This window comes from Gopherus evgoodei, chromosome 17 (genome assembly GCF_007399415.2).
Source record: "Gopherus evgoodei ecotype Sinaloan lineage chromosome 17, rGopEvg1_v1.p, whole genome shotgun sequence".
In the NCBI taxonomy this organism is placed as follows: domain Eukaryota; kingdom Metazoa; phylum Chordata; order Testudines; family Testudinidae; genus Gopherus; species Gopherus evgoodei.
The window spans coordinates 22,902,119-22,917,217 of NC_044338.1; the positions used below are offsets into that span (position 1 = coordinate 22,902,119).

At 45.0% G+C, this 15,099-nt stretch overlaps 1 protein-coding gene across 3 annotated transcripts in view; it reads right to left on the reverse strand.

The window, feature by feature from the left end:
• RNF43 (ring finger protein 43) overlaps positions 1 to 15,099 on the reverse strand; it is a 131,031-nt gene that overhangs the window by 11,134 nt on the left and 104,798 nt on the right. The window lies entirely within an intron of this gene.

Below are 15,099 nucleotides of genomic sequence, written 5' to 3' on the forward strand. Positions count from 1 at the left end.
GGAGTTCTTCGAGCTGTGTTGTTCACATATGTATTCCCCTCAAGATGTGTATGCATCCATGTGCTCGCGATTGGAGATTTTTGCTAGTTGTGTCCGTTGGTCCATGCAGGTGCCCTGAACACTCACATGCCCCATACCGAGAGCATAAGGGGTGGAGCTGGACCAACCGCCATTTCAGTCCCCTCTCTACTGCAGACCCACAAGGTGTAATAGGACGTTGAAGCGGAAGGAAAGGAGAGAGGGTCATGGAATAGACATATGAACAACACAACCCGAATAACTCCAGTTACTGTACAGGTAAGTAATTTCCCTTTCTTCTCAAGTGTTTGTCCCTATGTATATTCCACTCAAGGTGACTCCCAAGCAATGACCTAAATAAGAAGGTCAGAGATTGGAGTCTTAACCAAACAGAGACCTTTACTGAAAGAAGCATCCAGTCTAGATGCCTCTGTCACAGCACAATGTCTAGCAAACGTATGTGTGGATCCCTGGGTGGTAGCTTTACAGATGTCTGCAATGGGGACATTTTATAAGGAAACATCTAAAGCTACCAGAACTCTCATGGAATGGGCCCTATTATTTGGTCATTATAATTTGACTACCTTGTAGCAATTGATACATTACAAAGCTCATTTTATCAGCCTCTCTGTTGATATGGGAGTTTCCCTTCCTCCTTTCAGCACAGAAAACAAACAGTCTTGGAGAAGACCAAAAGGGTCTGGTTCTCTAAACATAAAATGATAAGGGCCTTTTAATATCTTAAGTGTGTAACTTGGCTTCACCATGGTTAGTATGGAGGTCTGAAAAAAGTATGGGCACATGGATGACCTGATTTGGATGCAACTTAGACACGGTTTTTGGAATGAACTTTGGATATGGTCTCTGTGATACCTGATCTGGACAAAAAATGCACACTGGAGGTCCGCCATCTGAGCACCTAGTTCACCTGCCTCATTGCAGATATTATTGCGATGAGGAAGGAAGTTTTCATGGATAAGTGCTGTAAATAGCATGTAGTCAAATGTTCAAGACAGGGACCCATAAGGCCTGATAAGACTACTTTTAAACCCCAGGGGTTCCTGCGTGGGGGAAATACTCACTTTGAAAAATCTGGTAGTGGTAGGATGGGAAAACAGAATGTATTCCTCTACAGCTGGTTGGGGGGACTAACAGCAGCTTGGTACTCCTTGCAAGAACTGATTGAGACACCTCTGTTCTTCAGAAACAGTATATACTCCAAGATCAAAGGAATTTTGGCATCTAAATGCATTAGGTGATGTTCACACCAAATGACAAATATTCTCCACTTTGAATTACTAAGTCTTTTTAGTGAAGACTTTCCTGCTATTGATTAGTATGTTGTGTAGTTCAGAAGAACATTCACTTTTTCTACTGACATCTATCCAAAGCCCATACAGTTTCGTGGAGGGTGTGTAGGTTGGGATGTTGGATTAGACTGTTGTTCTAAGATACTAGGTCTGGTTTTAATGGTAGAAGTATTGGTGGCAACTCGAATGCCATGCGTTGTGGGAAGTAATACTGTCTTGGCCATACTGGAACTGCTGCATCCTGCCTGACTTTCCGGAGCACCCTTGGACTCAAAGGAACTGGTGGGAATATATGTATCTGAGCATCTGAACATGAAATGAGCAATGCATCCCCTAGGGACCCCACACTGTATCTCCATATAGACTAGAAAGTTGGACATTTCTTGCCATTGTGCATTGCAAACAAGTCAATTGAAGATGAACTGAATCATTGAATACTTTCAAGTATCAGAGGGGTCGCCGTGTTAGTCTGGATCTGTAAAAGCAGCAAAGAATCCTGTGGCACCTTATAGACTAACAGACGTTTTGGAGCATGAGCTTTCGTGGGTGAATACCCACTTCGTCAGATGCACGTAGTGGAAATTTCCAGGGGCAGGTATATCTATATATATATAATCAGGGAGGATGAGGCCCTGTTCTAGCAGTTGAGGTGTGAAAACCAAGGGAGGAGAAACTGGTTTTGTAATTGGCAAGACTGTGAATGGCTTGCCAATTACAAAACCAGTTTCTCCTCCCTTGGTTTTCACACCTCAACTGCTAGAACAGGGCCTCATCCTCCCTGATTGAACTACCTCATTATCTCTAGCTTGCCTGCATATATATATATATATATATATATATACCTGCCCCTGGAAATTTCCACTATGTGCATCTGACGAAGTGGGTATTCACCCACGAAAGCTCATGCTCCAAAATGTCTGTTAGACTATAAGAGGCCACAGGATTCTTTGCTGCTTTTATTGAATACTTTATTTCCCGTTCATGGTCTGTCAAGGAATTCTTGCTCAGATCTCTCTGCCAGTGTGTTCTGTAATCCTGGTAAATGGATAGCTGCGACTGTAATGTGATGCTGAATGCAAAGGTTCCAGTGTTGCTCTGCTTGTCTGCATAGGGTTGACGACAAATCCCCTCCCTGCCTGTTTACACACAGGATGGAAGTTGTATTGCCTGTCATGATCTGAATGGAACCACCTATGACTGGCAGGAACTCCTTGAAGGTGTTCTGGATTGTTCTGAGCTCCACAGTATTCCTGTGGCATTGGGGAGGGGAGGGAGAGCTCAGTGCTTGAGCATTGGCCTGCTAAACAAGGGTTGTGAGCTCAGTCCTTGAGGGGGCAGAAACACAACAACAAACTGTCAGGGACAGTACTTGGTCCTGCTAGTGAAGGCAGGGGAATGGACTGGACTGGACTCAATGACCTTTCAAGGTCCCTTCCAGTTTTATGAGACAGGTATATCTCCATATAAGAAGATTCTTCAATCATTTGCCTGCACTAAATTATGTTCCAGGTGGGCTCCCTAACCCAAAGAGCAACATCTATAACTATCATCTCCAGTGAAAGGAGCAGGAAGCAAGGGACTCTTGTACCTAGGCTGAGGGGGGTCTTTCTGTCAACTGAGTCAGAGTAGAATCTTCTGTGGAATTGTTAGGAACATAGCCAATTTATGTTGGTTTGGAACGTAGATTGACTTCAACCAGTTTTGCATACACTTTAGGTGAAGTCTGGCATGCAATGCTACAAAAATGCTAGAAGCCATGTGTCCTAACAAAGTGAAACAAATGCTTGATGTTATCTGAGACACCTTCTGCAACTGTGCAATCAGACATGTCATCATCTGGAAACTGGGCTGAACTAAATAGTCCATCAGGGCTCTGCTAAATTCTGTCCATTGGGATGATACTAAGGGCAGCCTTTTCTGCATTTACCTTTAGGCTCAGAGTACTGAAGAGATTAAGAATAGTCTGGATGTAATTCTGCATATCCTGATGAGACTTCTTGATGAGCCTGTGATCCAAATAGGGGTGTACTGATATCCCCATCCTTCTCAGGCAAGCTACTACTACAGATAGCAACATTATGAAAAGTCTTGGAGTTGGGGATAGGCCTGTACTGGTTGTGGTTTCAACCTACCACAAACCTGTGGTACTTTCTGTATGCAAGATGGATGGCACCATGAAAGTAGGCCTTGTGAAGGATGAGAGGCACAAACCAGTCTTCTGGATCTAGCATTGGAATTATCACTGCTACGGTCACCATCCAACCCTTATGCACTGAATGAAGGTGTTGGATAGCCAGAGGTCTGGAATGGGTCTCCAAACTCTTTCCTTCTTAGGTGTGAGGAAATATTTTGAAGAGAAACCTTTCTCTCTGTAACATGCATAAACCTCTTCTATACTTCCAAGAGTGAGTAGAGTATTGACATCTTGGATGAGTAACCTCTTGTGAGAAGGGTCCCTGAGAATGGATGAGAAAGGTAGGTGGAGTGTAAAACTGGATCACATAACCAAACTTTAGGATTTCTCTGACCCATTCCTCTGATATTATGAGGTTCCCAGAATGAGGATATGTAAAGAGAAGGTTTCCAATGGGTGTTAGAGCAAAAGATTAATGGGTTCCTGTCACGGAGTCACCGGGCGATGCTCTGGAACTTCTCCCCACCAAGCCAGTCAGGACTTTGGGGAACCTCCTCTCCCTCGGAGCAGACTTGTTCAGGGCAAGAAGGTCACATGTCTTCACCTCCTGGGTCTCTCCTTGGAGCATTCAGCGTCCTCTGCCCCTCCGTGTGCTTCCCACAGCAAGCCCGCCCCAGCGGGGTCCTGGGGAAGCCACAGGGTCCTGCACCCCACTTTGCAGTCAGATGTGACTCTCAGCCAGCCAGTAAAACAGAGTTTTATTCGATGACAGGAACAGGGTCTAAAACAGAGTTTGTAGATACAGTGAACTGGACCCCTCGGTCGGGTCCATTCTGGGGGTCAGTGAGCCAGACCCCCATGTCTGCACTTCACTCCTTGTCCCCAGCCAGCTCCAGACTAACAACCCCCTCCAGCCCCTCCTTCTCTGCTCATTTCCTTTCCAGGGCCAGGAGGACACCTGATCTCTTTGTCTCCAACACCTTCAGCTGACACCTTTGCAGGGCAGGGGCCCAGGCCATCAGTTCCTAGGAAACAGAGTGCCAGGCATTTAGGTGCACTGGCCCCTTCCTCTGCAGCAATCACACACCCTTATTCCACCACCTAGATATTAAGAACTGCATAGGGGACACTGAGGCACCAACACAGTATTCAGAGCAAACATTAAGAACATTCTCAGTTTGTCACAGTTCCAAGGCCAGAAGGGACCATTGTGATCATCTAGTCTGACTTTCTGTATGGCACGGGCCAGAGAATTTACCCAAAATGATTCCTAGAGCAGATCTTTGAGAAAATCATCTAATCCTAATTTAAAAATGGTCAGTGATGGAGAATCTCCCAGGACACTTGGTAAATTGTTCCAGTGGTTACTTACCTTAACGGTAAAGAATTTATATCTTATGTCCAGTCTGAATTTGTTTAGCTTCAACTTCCAGCCATTGGATTATATTATACCTTTCTCTTCTAGATTGAAAGCCTGTTATTAAATATTTATTCCCCATGTAGATACTTATAGATTGTAATCAAGTCAACCCTTAACCTTCCTTTGTTAAGCTAAGTAGATTGAGCGTTTTGAGTTTATTGATATAGGGCATATTGTCAATTCCTTTAATCTTCTTGTGGCTCTTCTCTGAACCCTCTCGAATTTATCAACATCCTTCTTGAATTGTGGGCACCAGAAGGGGATACAGGATTCAAGCAGTGGTTGCACCAGTGCCAAATACAGATGTAAAATAACCTCTCTCCTCCTACTCGGGATTCCCATCTATGCATCCCAGAGTCACATTAGCTCTTTTAGCCACAGCATCCCACTGTAAACTCATGTTCAGCTGACTATCACAACCCCAAACTGTTTCCCAGGATAAAGCCCCCCCCCCATCATGTAAGTGGCCTACGTTCTTTGTTCCTAGATATCTACATTTATATTTAGTCATATTAAAACTCATATTGTTTGCTTGTGCCCAGGTTATCAAGCTTTCCAGATCACTCTGTATTAGTGACTTGTCCTCTGCATCATTTACAATGTCCCCAATTTTTGTGTTATTGGCAAACTTTATCAATAAGTCATCAGCAAACTTTATCAATTTTTGTTTTCTTCCAGGTCATTGATTAAAATGTTAAATAGTGTGGGGTCAAGAACCGATCCCTGCAGGACCCCTCCCTGAAGCACGCTGCTTGCTGGTGGTTCACTGTTCACTGTTATTTTGACTTTTCAGTTAGCCAGTTTTTAATCCATTTAATGTTTGCCAATTATCTGGACCTACTGATTTTAAAGAATCTAATTTTGGTAGCTTCTGTGTAACATCAGCTAGAGATACTGGTGGAATGGAGAGTGTTATCAGCATCATATGATGCGACTATATCATCTGCTTTTTCTCCAAATACAAAACAGAAATATTTATTAAACATTTCAGACTCTTCTGCATTATTATTGACAATCCTACCATTTCCCTCTAGTAATGGACCAATACCATTGTTAGAATTCTTTTTGTTCCTAATATATTTTAAAAACTCTTTTTTACTCTGTTGCTCATAGAGTGATTTCTTCTTTTACTTCCCTTAATTTTCTACACTTCCCAACTTCTGATTTATATTCATTACTATCAACATCCCCTTTCTTCCGTGTGTGTGCGTGTTTGTGTGTGCGTATGCGTGTGCGTTCCTCCCCCCCCACCACCACAAACCAAATTGGGTTTTATAACCAGCACAGCCTTCTTCCTCAGTTGTGGAATTGTGGCTTTGTGAGCATCTAAGAAGGTGTTCTTAAATAATTCCCAATTATCATTCACAGTTTTCTGATTAAATTCTTTCTCCCAGCTGAGTTGGCTCATAATTATTTTCAGCTTTGTGAAATTAGGCCTATTCAAGCACCAAGTATCTATACTTAATGGTCTGGACTTCATTTTGTTTGCACATTATAAATGTGATCAAGTCACGATCACGTGTACCTAAGCTACCATTAATTTTAAGTTCTGTGATCAGTTCCTCTTTATTTATTATGACAAGGTCTAATAAAGAATTCCCCCATGTTGTCTGCAACCCTTTTTGAGTAAAGAAATTGTCATCTGTAATGTTTAGAAATTCCAACAATTTTGCTATTACTTTTTGAGTCTTTGACTAACTGTTCTTCAAATTCGTTTTTGGCCTTTCTAATTATATTTTTACACTTCATTTGCCAGAGTTTATGCTCTTTTCCTCGCTGCGATTTAACTTCCACTTTTTAAAGGATGCCTTTTTGCCTCTCACTGCTTCTTTTACTTTGTTGTTTAGCCTTGGTGGCACTTTTTTTGGTTCTTTTACGATGTTTTTTTAATTTGGGGTACACATTTAAGTTGAGTTTCTGTTATTGTGTTTTTAAAAAGTTTCCATGCAGCTTGCAGGGATTTTACTTTTTGCGCTGTACCTTTTAATTTGTTAACTAAATTCTTCATTTTTGTGTAGTCCCCCTTTCTGAAATTAAATGCTACAGTGTTGGGCCACTGTGGTAGTTTCCCTGCCACAGGATTGTTAAATTTAATTATATTATGGTCACTATTCCCAAGCGATCCAGCTATATTCAGCTCTTGGACCAGATCCTGTGCTGCACTTAGGACTAAATCAAGAATTGCCTCTCCTCTTGTGGGTTCCAGGCCTAGCTCCAAGAAGCAGTCATTTAAGGTGTCAAGAAATCATGGTATCATGAAATTTAAGATATTGTGGATCTCAATGTGTCAGATGGGTATTTGCACAACTTACCGCAAAATGTGACTATACCACATCCTCCACATCACAGCATACATGGTAGAAGGACAAGGACGAATCAATGTCACTGTATGTCTACTGCATGCTGCTGGTAGATGCAGTGCTGCGGCACTGAACAGCAGCATCCTCTCCCCTCCCCTCCCTAGTGGCAGACGGTACAGTAGAAAATGACTGATAGCCGTCATCATCATCCTGTGAGTGCTCCTGGCCTCGGTGAGGTTGGCCGGGGGCACCTGGGTAAAAATAGGAATGACTCCCGGTCATTCCCAGCAGATGGTACAGAACGGCTGGTAACTGTCTTCATCACAGCAACTGGGGGCTGAGCTCCATCAGCCTCCCCCCCTTTCATGTCTAAAGAAAAGATTCTGTACTGCCTGGACTATCATAGCAGCAGAAGGCTGAGCTCCTCTCCCCCGCCACCGTTTAATGTCCTTCCTGGACTAGCATAGCAGCTGTAGGCGCCTCCCCCTCATTTTATCTCATTAAAAAGTCAGTGTTTCTTATTCCTGCATTCTTTATTACCTCATCACACAAATGGGGGGACACTGCAATGGTAGCCCAGGAGGGTTGGGGGAGGAGGGAAGCAATGGGTGAGGTTGTTGCAGGGGCACCCCCTAGAATGGCATGCAGCTCATCATTTCTGTGGGATCTGACATGGAGTGGCTGTGCTCTCTGGTTCTCTAGTACACTTGCCCCATATTCTAGGCAGGACTGACTCTATTTTTAGATAAAACAAAGGGAGGGAATGACCTGGGGAGTCATTCCTATTTTTGTCTTTGTGCCCCCAGCTGACCTCAGCAAAGGCCAGCTAGGAGCACCCATGACAACAGCAGGTGATACAGAACAACTGATATACCTATCTCATAGAACTGGAAGGGACCCTGAAAGGTCATTGAGTCCAGCCCCCTGCCTTCACCAGCAGGACCAAGTACTGATTTTTTTTGCCCTAGATCCCTAAGTGGACCTCTCAAGGATTGAACTCATAACCCTAGGTATAGCAGACCAGTGCTCAAACCACTGAGCTATCCCTCCCCCATCATCTCATTGCCAGTATACAATGGCATGGTAGACAGTACAATAGGGATGATAATCATCTCTGCTACCTTACAAAGGCAAATGAATGCTGCTATGTAGCACTGCAGTACCGCCTCTGTCAGCAGCATCCAGTACACATACGGTGACAGTGACAAAAGGCAAACGGGCTCCATGGTTGCCATGCTATGGCGTCTGCCAGGGCATTCCAGGGAAAAAGGGTGCAAAATGATTGTCTGCCGTTGCTTTCACGGAGGAAGGAATGAGTGACGACATTTACCCAGAATCACCCGCGACACTGTTTTTGCACCATCATGCACTGGGATCTCAACCCAGAATTCCAATGGGCGAGGGAGACTGCGGGAACTATGGGATAGCTACGGGATAGCTACCCACAGTGCAACGCTCCAGAAATCGACGCTAGCCTCGGAACATGGACGCACACCGCCGAATGATTGTGCTTTGTGTGGCTGCGTGCACTCGACTTTATACAATCTGTTTTACAAAACCGGTTTATGTAAAATCGGAATAATTTTGTAGTGTAGACGTACCCATAGCTATGCCAAGGTGAGGTTTCGGTGTAGACCAGCCCTAAGGGAGCAAGGCTCCAAACTCATTGACAGTTGGGCAACCTAACTCTTTTAGGCTCATTTGGAAATCCTAGTCTACGGCCTGATCTATACTACAAAGTTAGAGCGACCTGTGTCAACTTCTTTCACAATTGGATCTACATTTGTCTCCCCAAAATGTAAGCACCCTGTTTCCTTCACGCACTATCACCACCTCCTCAAACAATGCAGAGCCCACCAGTGCAAGCACCCCATTTCACTGATGTGATACCATCACCTCCCCAAAGGACGCAGAGCCAAAGTCTACCTACTTCCATTGACAACATGCTAGTGTAGACACTGCACTACCTGTGTTGCTCCTAACAGTGCTCCGGTAGCTGTCCCACAATGCTCCTGGCCCCACAAGATTGGTCACTATAGTCACAATTTTGCACTTGACTGCCCAGGGACCACAAATACCAGAGCCCCACCTTCCCCCTTTGAAAACCTCAGCACGTTTTGAAATGCCTTTTTCTGGTTGCCTGCCTTGGAAAGCACACCTACTAGCCCACGTTTGCAAGCATCTCACCATGCCAGCTCAGCACAGACAGAGCTATACATAGACATGCTCCTGCCTACAAGTCCTGGATCTCCTTGGCCTGTGGGGAGAAGAGGCTGGGTAAGCCATTTAAGGAATAGCCAAATGAATATAGATATCTGTATACACATTGCACAGGGGATGCCAGACTTGGCACAAAAGGAATGAGCAGCAGTGCCTGGTGAAACCCAAGAAACTTCAGCAGGCATATCAGAAAGCAAGGAAGGGCAACAACAAATCTGGGGCCACTCTGCAGACTTGCTGCTTCTACAATGAACAGTATGCCGTACTTGGCGAGGACCCTACCAGCACCCTGAATGTGATTATGGATGCATTGTTATAACTGGGCACAGAAAAACCTTCAATGCCCAGTGAGGAGGAGGTGGGGGGGGGCACAGAAGGGATGCAAACCATGCTGCAAGCAAGGAGCTATTCAAAACTCTGCTGAAATCAAGCCAATCCCACCATGTAAGAATGGGTGAGGAAGGGAAAGGGAACTCAGCTGAGTGTATGAAGTGCGCAACCCTGCATATCGATGGCAGTAGAAGGGACTCAGTCCAGGTGATGTTGTTTCATATCCAGGGTGCACTCATGCTGTTCCTCAAGGATGGGAAAGCATACCAACATCTTGGCACACCCATGGGCTTCTGTGTCCAGCTGACACCTGAGGATACAATTGTGGAGATCCTACAAGATGTGGCCAGGATCAACTCCTCCCTACTGCACCATGGCAGAAGATCAATGCCTTGAACACCTTCCTGATCCCTGTATCTTATTTGTCCAGAGGGATCAGCTGGGCTGAAGGTACCTCTGAACAATGCAGACAACACCATCAGGCAGCTAGTGAAGAAGTGGATGTTTCTTCCCCAGAGAGCCAGCAATAAACTGGTGTACATCTTGCACAGGCAGGGTGGTGCCAGTGTCCCTCAAATGGGTGATCTGTGTGATAGTGCAGTGATCACTTATGCCTTCTGATTTGCCCAGATATCATGGTGAGGTACATTGCAGAAAGTGCCATGCAGGATGTCATCAAGAAGCAAATTGCCAGGACCCCCTCATAGAATATCAGAGTTGGAAGGAATCTCAGGAGGTATCTAGTCGAACTCCCTGCTCAAAGCAGGACCAATCCCCACACAGATTTTTGCCCCAGATCCCTAAATGGCTCCCTTAAGGATTAGAACTCACAACCCTAGGTTTAGCAGGCCAATGCTTAAACCACTAAGCTATCCCTCTCCCCACCAACCAAGCTGTTGCCATCTACATTAGCAGCTCCCTGGAAGGCAAATTTGGAAGAGACAGGGAGATTTTGCTTTGCTCTAGACTTGTGCCCACAACGCTACACAACGACTGGAGAAGCATATCGGCTGCCACTGGACATGGTGTGAGGAATGCCAGGAGTTGGGAGTCCTGGTGCCACAGATGAAGAACACGGACCACACAATCATCACTCCCAGAGCCAGAGTCATGCCAGAGAGGACCCTGAAGGATGCCATCCGCTGCCAGTATGTGGAAAAACTGAAGTGGAATCCGGACCAGGGCAAGGTGTTCGAGATGATGTGCAAGTGGAACGCCAACAACCACTTCCTCCCTGGGGGCAGCTTCACCCGATTGGCTGACTAGGGGTTCATCCACAAGGCCTAGCTCAACTGCAGTCCACTGAACGGAGCCGTCCACCATGGGAATCAGGACAAGCGATGCAGGAAGTACGGCTACGCCATTGAGACACTACCCCACATCCTGTGTAGCTGCAAGCCCCATTCCAGAGCCTGGCAGCTGCAACACAATGCCATCCACAATCACCTGGCCAGAGCCATCTCGCCACCCATGGGGAAAGGTTGCTGTGAACTCCACCATTCCCAGAACAGTCAGCCAACTGCAACCAGATATTGTCATCACCAATGAGGACCGGAAGAAGATCATCATGGTGGATGTCACCATGCCCTTTGAGAACAGGACCCCGGCCTTCCATGATGCCCAAGCTTGAAAGGTGGAGAAATACGCCCTTCTGGCAGACACCTTGAGATCTAGGGGTTACCAGGTTCAGAGACACATGCTGATTGTCAGAGGCTTGGGCACATGGGACCCCAGTAATGAGCAAGTGTTGAAAGAATGCAAAATCAGTCAAAGCAATGCTTGGCTGATGCGGCAACTCATGGTGTCAGACAGCATCAGGTGGTCGAGGGACATCTACATAGAACACATCACCAGACATTGGCAATACCAGGAGGGATGAGCTGGAGTGCCAATGAGAAGCACAGGCAGGAAAGTAACTGAAATATTTCCTTGATCGATTGTATTTTCTAAATGGACAACCTACCCTAAATTCTCAATTACTGAGGGAAAATCTTCACTCATTGATATATTTTGCTTCCCACAACCACAACGCTGTACAACTTTTCATGAGTGATGGACTCGAATACTTGGATGCTAATATCTAAACTGTATTCTTAAATTTATTCACCTAAATCTGGGTTATTGCTGATTATGTACTATATGTATCTTATGACTTTTAAAAACAAACTTTGTTTTTGTGGATAATCTAAGCTTTATACCCAGATGTACAGACTCTCTTTTCTCAGCCTGTGTATTATATAATTTTAACATTAGTGTTAATAAAAATTTAAAATCTATTCCCTATTCATTGTCCAAAACCTCCCTCCCTTCTTCCCTGTTTTAAAGTGGTGCCCACCCCATCCACATGTTTAGAGAGCAAAGAGACACTTTGAATTCCTCACTTTACTTTTAAAACCAGCACTGGGAATCCAATTCAAGTTAATGCTTTGGAATCAATATCTAGTTCATAGAATCATCAACTTGCCACTTTAATCAACTACTGCATGTTAGGCAATAAATTCAAATGGATTCGTGCGGCAGATCAAATTCCACATTCCACACAGATCAGGGTCCTGTGCTCGGTTAGTGGTAGAAGAAAGGAAGAGGTGGTGTTCACTTTGACTGTCTGAGCTAGCAGGGGGACACAGTTCTCCTCAGCTCAGTACTTTGTCCCTTTAATCCACTTGAACAACCTCAGTGAAACTCTCATGGAGATACTCTGCAATCCTCTCTGGAAGGTTTCTAGGGATGGCACCCTTGGCCTTGGGATGCCAGTAGCCGCTGTGTTCTCTAGGACTTTGTCCTCCTCAGGAGCAAGAGATGTCAACTCCAACCACTTTGCACGTTCTGTATTCCAATATCCCAGGGACATGCAGCATCTAAACCTCCCAAGCAACAGTCTGTCCAAAGACCCGCTCCAACCCATGGAAACTCCATGGCATTGCTCTGTATATCCCCGAGCATAACGGGTGGCAGCACAGAGTGAATCCATACCCCCAGCACTCTATGCAAGGCAGAACTAGGAGATCCATGACTATACCGATGCTGACCTGTGACAACTGCAGGATCGGCCAACAAGAACAGTGCAGTACGTGTGTTTACCATGAATGAAACATTTTAAAATGTTCTAACATGTAAATATGTATTAATAAGCTTTTATAAATATGGGTCACCTTCTTACAGTACTGCTTCAATGTTTCTAACTTGTTTATTTGCACGTTAGCTTTGTTTTCTGTGTATTTGCATACAAAGTTTTATTCTCTGAAACTCAGAGTCCAGTTTACATCAAGCAGACGTGCCACATTACAGAATTCACAACGGGAGTCAAGATCCCACCCATATTTAAGGTCTATACACATGAAGACACAACATTTCCCAAAAGCATCACACAACATTTCTATGTCTGACTGTTATAAAGTTCTTTTAAGGCCTCCCTCAACCTTATGGCTCCATAGTTGGCTTTTCTACTAGCCCTTGTGTCTGGCTGTTCAAATTCAGCAGACAGCTGGTGCACCTCACGCCGCCCTGCCAGTAGCCTTTCCCCCTTTACCTCATGATAGTATTATATAATGCACAGCATGCTGCAACGATAATAGGAATGTTTGCCTTGCTGAGATCCAACCTAGGCATTAAACATCACCAGTGAGTTTGGAGTCTCCCAAATGCATATCCAGTGGTCATCCTGGACCTGCTCAGCCAGGAGTCGAATCTTTCCTTAGTTCTGTTGAGGTGGCAAGTGTATAGTTTCATGAGTCAGGGGAAGCAAGGGATATGCTTGGGCTTCCAGAATCACTATGGGTATTTCAACATTGCTAATGTGAATGAATCAGTTGAGGAAAAATGTCCCTGCTAGCAAGTTTCTCAACAGTCTTACGTTCTTCAAGTGTCAGGCACCTTCCCTGACTAGCCCACATGGACATCAATGAAGCATTCTCGGTGATCCACTAACACTTGTGTAATCATGCAAAAGTAGTCTTTTCTGTTTACATAGTCCCTGGCCAGGTGGGGTGGTACCTGAATATGGATCTGTGTGCTGCCTGTCATCCCACCACCGTTCAGAAACACCATTGCTGCAAATCCATCTGCTTCCTATTCCCTGCACATTGTCGAGAGTCACAGGTCTGCACAGCAGGAGACAGTTAATGACCTTGCACCTTTGGATGACAAAGCCTCCTATGGAGTTTCCAAATCGGATCTGATTGCCCTCTGCAGCATAGTAATCTGGCATTGTAAGCGTCCCGAGCAGCACCACCACTTATCAGTGAAGCTCTTATTGTGGAGTCCCAGTGCCAGAGAGCTGGCACAAGCTAAGCGCATAGACCCAGCAATGTGGCCTTTCATATCTCAAGGTCCTGCCACCACTGCTCATCATCCCAAACCTACGTGACAGTGCCACCCCACCAGTCAGGACTTGGTTCTCTGACCCAGAAGTGCCTATCTACTATGTAGAGTTGCTCCATGAACCGCAGCCACAACCTGACATTCTGATTTACTGTATCCGTCCTCCTGCCATTGGCCTCGAGCATCTCATTTTCCTCACAATGCCACCAGTTGTAGCAGTAACTGCTGAGATTCTGCAGATAGAGCAGAATGCGTCCTGTATTAGCAATGCTCGTGAAAATTGCACTGAGCTGTGCGCGTGCTTCTGCCAGAGAGATGTCAGAGACTAAAACGTGGTGTGCAGAACTGCAGGAATTTTTAAAATAGCATGAAAGTTATGGGATGGAATAAGCATTCTGTATTGGAGAGTGTGGGATTGTGGGAACTTGATCCTTAGTTCCCAGAAATCCCTGGAGGAATAGCTGGTATCCCACAAACCACTGTGAAAATGTCCCACAAGGCATTGCGTCGGATGGCAGCGTGGGGCATGCTGTGATACCTACCTAGTGATGCAACCACATCTGGTGAGGACATGCAGCACTGACGCAAGCAGCCAAGTGTGCACATGTCCGAGTGCAATACAAAAGTCGGTGGCTCTAAGCCAATATATTTTATATTGACCAAACTTTGTAGTGTAGACACAACCTAAGAGTGTATTTACAAATTCTCAAGTACATTCACAATTGACACACATCAATCAGGCTACATGTGAGCCTTTTATTAATAATCTGAATGTGTTGCCAGAGACACTCCACGAAGCAGCCTCTGCACAATCTAGGTAAGGAGCAATGTAATTTATAGACTCACAGAGTTTAAGGCCAGGACCATTACATCATCTGCATAACTCAGGCCAAAGAATTTCACACCATTACCCCTAGCTTGAGCCCAACAACTTGTGTTTGTCGGAAGCATCTCTTCCAGAAAGGCATCCAGTCCTGATTTGAAGACACACAAAAAGATAGAGAATCCACCAACAAGGCAGTTTTTTTCCAATGATTAATCACCCTC